Below are 7,529 nucleotides of genomic sequence, written 5' to 3' on the forward strand. Positions count from 1 at the left end.
TTTAACATGGCCGCCACCGGGTCTAGTACTCGTCCAACATGCTCGGAGTTGGGGGCGCCAGGAGTTCTCTCTGTAAGTGGAGATTCAAACTTCCTAACGTGAAACCAGAAACTTTTCCACTCGACTCCTTTACCCGCTAGCTTATAAGATAAGTACTCGTCTCGGGACTCAGAACGGAGTACCTATTCACATCCCCCGACGATGGCGGGTTTGGTAGCATTCGGAATGGGTGCAAGGATGAAAAAATGTTGGAAAAGATGGAAGTGGGGAAGGATGCCAAGGAATGCTTCGCAGAAATGGGTGAATATAGAAAGATGCAAGATAGATTGTGGTGTCAAATGATGCAATTGGATTCCCCAAAAGTGATGAAGAGCATGAAAGAAATTAGAAATAGGTACTGCAAGACCACGTTCCACGAAATCACGGAACACAATGGTTTCAAGTGTACCTTCGAAGGGATAATCTTCCCCTTCGCCTTCACGCCATTGGATCACAGCTTGACTCTAGAGAAGTCCCATAGTCTCCAATTCTTGTACAGCTCTTCAAACATTTTGGTTTTGTGCCAGCCCGTGGAAAGATTCGCAACCGCTTCATCTTCGACTTTGGACTTGTTATTGGGAGCCATCTCAGTGTCACGAACTATGCTCGGGGGCTACGAGATGAGCTAATGGATGGAGAACTGAGAGCACAAGTAATTGGGAAGTTTGGATCCAAATTTGACGGCGGCCAGGAGTCAAAGGGGTATAACCCTAAAAGTCACTGTATGGGTTTATATGGTTCACAATGGCAATTCTGTGAATACATGGAAGATCAACAGTTATTCATTTCTCTGAGCAGTTTTACCATATATTTTGTCACGAGTTTTGGATTCTTAAATCTAAATTGAGAAGATTTGATTCAAGACTCGGGGGCTGCGGGATATGTGCTCCAGAGGTTTATTTTTCAAATTTTTTTGAAAATAATGAAGGAAAAAGACTGAAGTGACCCTCAGCCTGATTTTGCGATTCAACCTAAGGCTCGGGGGCTACTCCATATGGAGTGCGAGTACTTCACGCACCATATATGATCAAGATTTCGGGGCTTGAGCACCTCACAGCCTCGGAGCAACTAGAGGTACTTGGAGGTCTACTCGACGTATCTGAAGGAATGCCCAGAAGCAACCAGAAGGACGTTATGACTACTTGAAGTATTCAAAGACGCCTGGCCAAGTACTCGACGCCTACAGGACTCGACTACGAAGAGCTCGGGGGCTTGCCAGACCCGAGGCAGCGGGACTGCTTATAGGCATAGAATGTTCTAGAGTAAGGGATAGCTCATGGAAATACCTTACCTCTCTGACTACCCGAATAAGTGTAAAACTAGCTGCAGTACGAAGAAAACTACCCGATTGTGTTGTAGTAGGACTCCAACTGTACTCAGCTAGGACTTTCCATGTAACCCTGTCCCCCCCGGATATATAAGGGCGGGCAGGGACCCCCTCAAAAGATGATCAACACCTAAGGCAATACAAACAATCACACAGGACATAGTGTATTACGCAACTCGCAGCCCGAACCTGTCTAAATCTTTGTGTTCCTTGTACCATCGAGTTCCAGAGCAGACAATCCCTACCTACAAACCTTACTGCTAAGGGTATCCCTGAGCAAGCTTGGCGGTAAACACCGACAGTATCCCTGAGCAGGTTTGGCAGTAAACACCGACACCGGGGACGCTAGAGTAGTGACCTCATACACGGGTGTGGTGCTCAGGTATGTGGGATCCTTCGGATACGACCATGCTCCACGGTGTGACTGGAATAGATGGTAGGAGGTGACAGCCCTATCCATTTGGGGTAACAGCTGTGTTGCATTTAGCATATTCCCCGACGTTCGGGTTCGGTGTAAGAGTTCATGCCAAGAGGTAGTGGGACTAGACGTTCTCTAGTGCGGGACCTTCTCCCTGCTATCCTAATTTCCTAGCACCTACAGCCCTAACCATGTTCTAACATAACGTTTGCTTTGAATAGATACACCAGGACCCCTAACCTAGCCTAAGCTCCAGCTAACTTAACATAGGATAGTTTAGTTCGTTCTTTTGTTCTTTGTTTCTTTTCTCCCCTGGGTGTTGGTTATGATCTTGTGTCACATTATCCTTATTTATATTCTTTACGACTTACCCCTGCTAGAGTTTTGCCTATTACTTGAGGAACAATGTCATGATTAATGTTAAGTACAGTACCTTTTCCACTACCATCCTTTGGGAAAATATAAATAATGATACCTGTTTACGCCTACCAACGTCACCAGCGATGACGCCCGCAGAGGCCAATTTGGGGTGACAGTATTTCATGAACCACGAATGAATCCGCAAGCGCACGGAATACCGCTGTAGCATTTTACCCGGGAGTATACCGGGGTGCCATTTATATTTCCACAGGGAAGGCGGTGAGTGAGAGAATATATAGATTAGTGGGTGAACTCTATCTAGATTGGATATTCTCATGCATAGATAGGGGTAAGATAATAACATGGTAGGAGGTAGTGTGACACACACACAAACTACCCTCTTGGATAAATAAATAAAAGAAAGATAAAAGAAAGACAAAAGATGCTTTAGGCCGGGAGCAAGGTAAAAGTCAGAGCTCGAGTCAGCTGGACTAGGCTAGCTATATCTACACTTTCTCATTGGTTAGCTCGTCAGAGATTAAACTACACAACAGGGAGATTACTGTCGAAGCGACGGGAGGAGCCCGCATACCCCGGCGACTTTATGTACCTCCTACCCCCCCCCCCATACCGAACGTGGAGGATTACTAAAAGGCTCGGACAGGGCTGTCACCACCTGCCGGCTACCTCTACAAACCGTGGGTATAGTTGACATCCAGCAACACTTTGCTAATCTAGACACCATGTCTACACTAGTAAGGGATACTCTAGTGTCCCGCGCGGAGCCCCCACCCTCCGGATGGACAGACATCACACTAGAGCAATCATACGAATACTGGAGCAGTTGATAGAGTTCTAAGAACAAAAGACTAACCATCTCCAGCACAGGGCGATCATACAATGCAAGCATAGAATGATAACGCAACCATATCAAGAAGCATATACTCGATAACTCAGAATATACTTCAAGCAGATATCGGTAACCATAGTCTAATTCTATTACAAACAACCGAATATTACAAGAGAGAGCTAGAGATGAACCCATACCAGACTCTCGAGCAACACCGGCGACTCGATGACTCCTAGACTTCTCCTAAACTCCACTAAGCCTAAAGACAATGCAAGGAATGCAAGAAAGGAGAGGTGAGTGGTGTGTGGGGTGTGTGTGTGTGTGTCCTATTCTCTACCCCCTCCCTTGTATTTGTAGGGGGGAGCCACCGGCCGCAGCACCACAAACCGACCTAAAGGAGCAACAGGGAGGCGTCACGTGGCAAAGTTGAGGCGGTGGGGCCCATGGGCCTGGTCGGCCGGCCTGCCCTAGCCGCCAACCGCCCCCAACTGCTGGGGGTTGGGCTTGTCTGGGCCTCCTTGTCTGATCCACGCTGGCGTTGGCCTGTCTTGACTTGTTTTGCTTCGGTTCTTGGGCTACACTTGGTCCATTTGAGCTTGAATCGGTACTCTGATATTTTTGGTGATTTTCTGCTGGGCCAAAGTGTGCTTGCAACCTGCATATTAGGTCAAAAACACAACTTGCATATTCTAGAAGGTAAAGTGTTGTTTAGGGACTTTATTGAATATAAGTACGTGTAAGAAATGCAAACTCTCATGATTTTCTGATCAAGTTGACGCCTAGAAATGATCATTAGTGGGCATCAACAAGATCCCCCAAGCTGTCCTTTGCTCGTCCCGAGCAAAGTAGGACAAATCAGGTTGTTGATCGGAAAATCACTTTGACTCGTACCTCACCTGTCATGTTATAGTCTGAAGAAAAGGGATTCATCTATAAGATTAAATAAGTCGGTTAGCATACCTTTGCTCAATTACCTTACTCCTCATGGGGCTTTTTAGCTATCTCCTTGTCTTGGGCTGTTGAAAGTCAGAACGGTGCATAGAGTGATACTTACTTGTTCATAGATCCGCAATCCATCTGGAGATACTTTTTTGAAAGAATTTTGAAAACATGGCAAAGCTCCCTGGATAACTCTCTCGAGGCACTCATCTTGTATTTCCTTACCAGGGCAGTATCTGCCTTTGATCTTCCCTACTACTACAAGAATTTATGGAGCTTAAGGTAGGATAAGAGCAGGGCACACTTGTATTCTATTTATTGTAAAGTCAAAGAGAGGATCCATGGAGAAACAAGTCATGCAATCTCAATCAAAAGGTGCAAGTGTATGAGTGGATGGATGGATATGACTTACTCCTTGAGGTAATAGCTTTTCTCTCTCGAATCATCCCTATGTCTCTTTTTTTTGAGACATGGTTACCCCCTTTTTCTCTCTTTTTTTTGGCCATGCTTCTTTGGCATGCCATCTTTTCTCTTTTTGGGGCAACTATAACCTGACTTTATTTTATTTCAGGGATGTTCTACGAGAGAGATCACCAAGACATGGAGCACTTATTATGTGGAATGAATGGGTGGGGGTGGCAATTCCCAGTGTAGGAATGTAGCAATTGGATGGGACGTGTATGTGCTTATGATCGAGAAAGCATGAAAAGCATCTCTCTAGGGTCACACAATTTGACAAAACTCAACAGAATATCAAGCAGCATATGTGCAAAGGGTTTTTTCATGGAATATGACATATGGCTCTAGTAGGACATTGCATATCGCTGGGGAACTTGCCTTTTTAAATTTTATTTTTTTGAAAACAACTCCAGACTTCAAGCATTACTAGAACAAGCTTGCAGAACCTTATTTACCATATCTAAACTCACAACAACTTAGACTCAGATCAAGCGTATGTAACCCACAAAACTTTCAGGTTTATTGGCAAGATACTTGCATAACCAACGAATATAAACTCAAGAGAATTCTTATTTTCAAGACTAGGCACAACAGACATGATAAAGCAAAGCAAAACTCATCCTTTCAACTTATCAAGGGGAGTTAAAACATTCTTACTGCGCATCATGGAAAAAAAGGTAATAAAGCAGTAAATTTTTATTTTGTTTTTTAGAAATTTTTATCAAATTTTATTGAAAGCAAATAAAAGGGATACAGTTGACTTAAGGGAGGGGACCTCCCCCATGCTAGCTCTTGGTTAGGGTCGAAAAGCAGGACCTTTCTCCATACCTGATTAGGTTGATGTCATTTTGTCCGTACCTGGAGAAGTAGTAGCGGTCGATGAATTCTTGTTCTTCTTGCGGCACACCTTCTTGGTCTTCTTTGGTGGCGTAGGCAGCGCAGGAACAGGATCCTCGGATGCAGGATAAACAATTTCCAAATCTTCCCATACTGTGTTGGTGATGAAGTCAGGGATCTTCTGGTCGTCTTCCACTGGCTCGGTTGGTGGAGTATGAATTTCCCAATCCTCCCAAGTTGGCATGGAAGGGGGATGATAATCTTGACCATCCCAACCTGGCTCTGCCCATAGCCCTTGTTTCTCACTATCCTCATGAATCAGAAATACCTCCCTTTTGTTCTGGAACTTGAATTTCATGGTCTTTCCCATGATACGAAGGCTGATTCTTCCTGTCCCCACATCAATTCTGGTGTTTGTATCCTTGAGGAATGGTCGCCCAAGTATGAGCGGAATTCCAAGATCTCCTTCCATATCAAGGACTACAAAGTCCACTAATATGTAGGTATTCTTGACCTTTATCATTAACCTTTCCACAACTCCTTCTGGATATCTTATCGTGGAATCCGCCAACTGAACACACATAGTGGTAGGGGAAATTAACGGATAGCCTAGCTTCTCGAAAGTCACCTTGGGCATGATGTTGACGCTGGCTCCAAGGTCATAAAGGGCGTGATCAAATTCATAGTCAAAGATTGAGCAGCTGATCACTGGGGTTCCGGGATCTTCTCGTATTGTGGCTGCTAACTCGCCCCACGCACCTCTTCTTGGGCGTGTGAGCTTCTCTGCATTGCTGAGGGGTGTCCTGCTAAGTGACTCTTTCCACATAGCGTTAATGACATTTACGCTCTCTAGAGTTGATTCGGGTTGCCCCGAAATCTTCCCTAGTTCAGCAGCAGGTGTAACAGCAGTTACTTGAGCCAATTGAGTTTCTAGCGCCTTATTGAAACTCAGTTGGTTCTTCATAGCCTTGGAGAATCCGTCCATCTTGGCATGGATAGTCTCCATAGATTTGTCTATAACGGCCAACTTCTTCTGAAGGGACTCATTGATCTTCGCTTGGCCGTAGACAAGATCTCTCAAGGTAGGCTGGTTAGGACCGAAAGAATTCGAATTCCCATTACCTCCTTGGTAGTATGGGCGTGGTTGATTCCACCCCTGACCTCCTTGTGGATGAAACCCATTGCTGCCATCGAGGAATAGAGCTTCTTCTTGGGTTTTTGCTCAATTATCGCCCGAATGTCCAATATTCCCGCAGACCTCGCACGTCATGCGAGTCTCCAAGGCTTGAAGTGTTTGCAATTGAGCCTTATCTTGGGAATAATCCTCAAATTTCTTGAGGAGGAGATCAATCTTCATAGCGAGCATGTCAGACTCCTTGATGGAGTGCATACCTTGCTGGCGCGGTTGGAGGCGATCATCACTCCGACCTTGGTTGGAAACCATCTTCTCGATCAATGATGTAGCTCTTTCAATGGTTAGCGAGAAGAAAGCTCCACCCGCAACGGCATCTACATGATCACGGGATGACTGTGTCAACCCGTTGTAGAAGTTAGGTAGAATGAGCCAATTATCCATTCCATGGTGCGGACACGCTAGAATGTACTCCTGAAGCCTCTCCCAAGCCTCCGGAATTGACTCATTTGACGCCTGCTCGAAGTTCGAAATCCGATCACGAAGAGCATTGGTTTTGCCCGTCGGGAAGAACTTCGAGAGGAACGCCATGGCACATTTGTCCCAAGTATCCACAGCAGCCTTGTTAGCATAAAACCATTGCTTTGCTCTTCGCATGAGAGAGAACGGAAACAGGCGGAGCCGGATAGCATCTTGCGATACACCCTTGATAAAAAAGTACTGCAGAGCTCCAGGAACTGCTGGAGATGAGTGCTGGCATCCTCATTGACCTTGCCACAGAATGGACTAGCCTGCACCATCGTAATGAGACCCGTCTTGATCTCGAAATTTTCTCCTCCGGTGTTAACCACGGGCCCGGTAGGGACCTGATTAGCAGACGGAGCAGAGTAATCACGGAGTGCCTTCTGGACCATAGCTCTAGGAGCTGACGATGATGCGATGACTGGATCGACTGCCGAGAGTGAGATCTAAGGAGGTACGATACGAGGTTGAACTCTTCTCAAAAGTGACTCTGGATCAGAATGAAAGTTTTGCGGCAGATCGAAACCGGTCATACACTACCCTGTTTTCATATCAACGAAGACAAGAAAACAAAGCCAAGTTAGCCTGTTTAGCAAGCGAATACCAATTTCGATTTTGTTCACAACTTTTATCTATATATTTCACT

At 45.5% G+C, this 7,529-nt stretch overlaps 1 non-coding gene across 1 annotated transcript; it reads left to right on the forward strand.

Moving 5' to 3' along the window:
- The first annotated feature begins 6,803 nt into the window (after positions 1–6,803).
- Positions 6,804–6,910, forward strand: LOC120657818. The gene has a single exon (XR_005668353.1). It is a non-coding gene; the product is annotated as a small nucleolar RNA R71 (small nucleolar RNA).
- Positions 6,911–7,529: the final 619 nt, after the last annotated feature.

The sequence above is a fragment of the Panicum virgatum genome, chromosome 1N, assembly GCF_016808335.1.
Source record: "Panicum virgatum strain AP13 chromosome 1N, P.virgatum_v5, whole genome shotgun sequence".
Lineage (NCBI taxonomy): Eukaryota > Viridiplantae > Streptophyta > Magnoliopsida > Poales > Poaceae > Panicum > Panicum virgatum.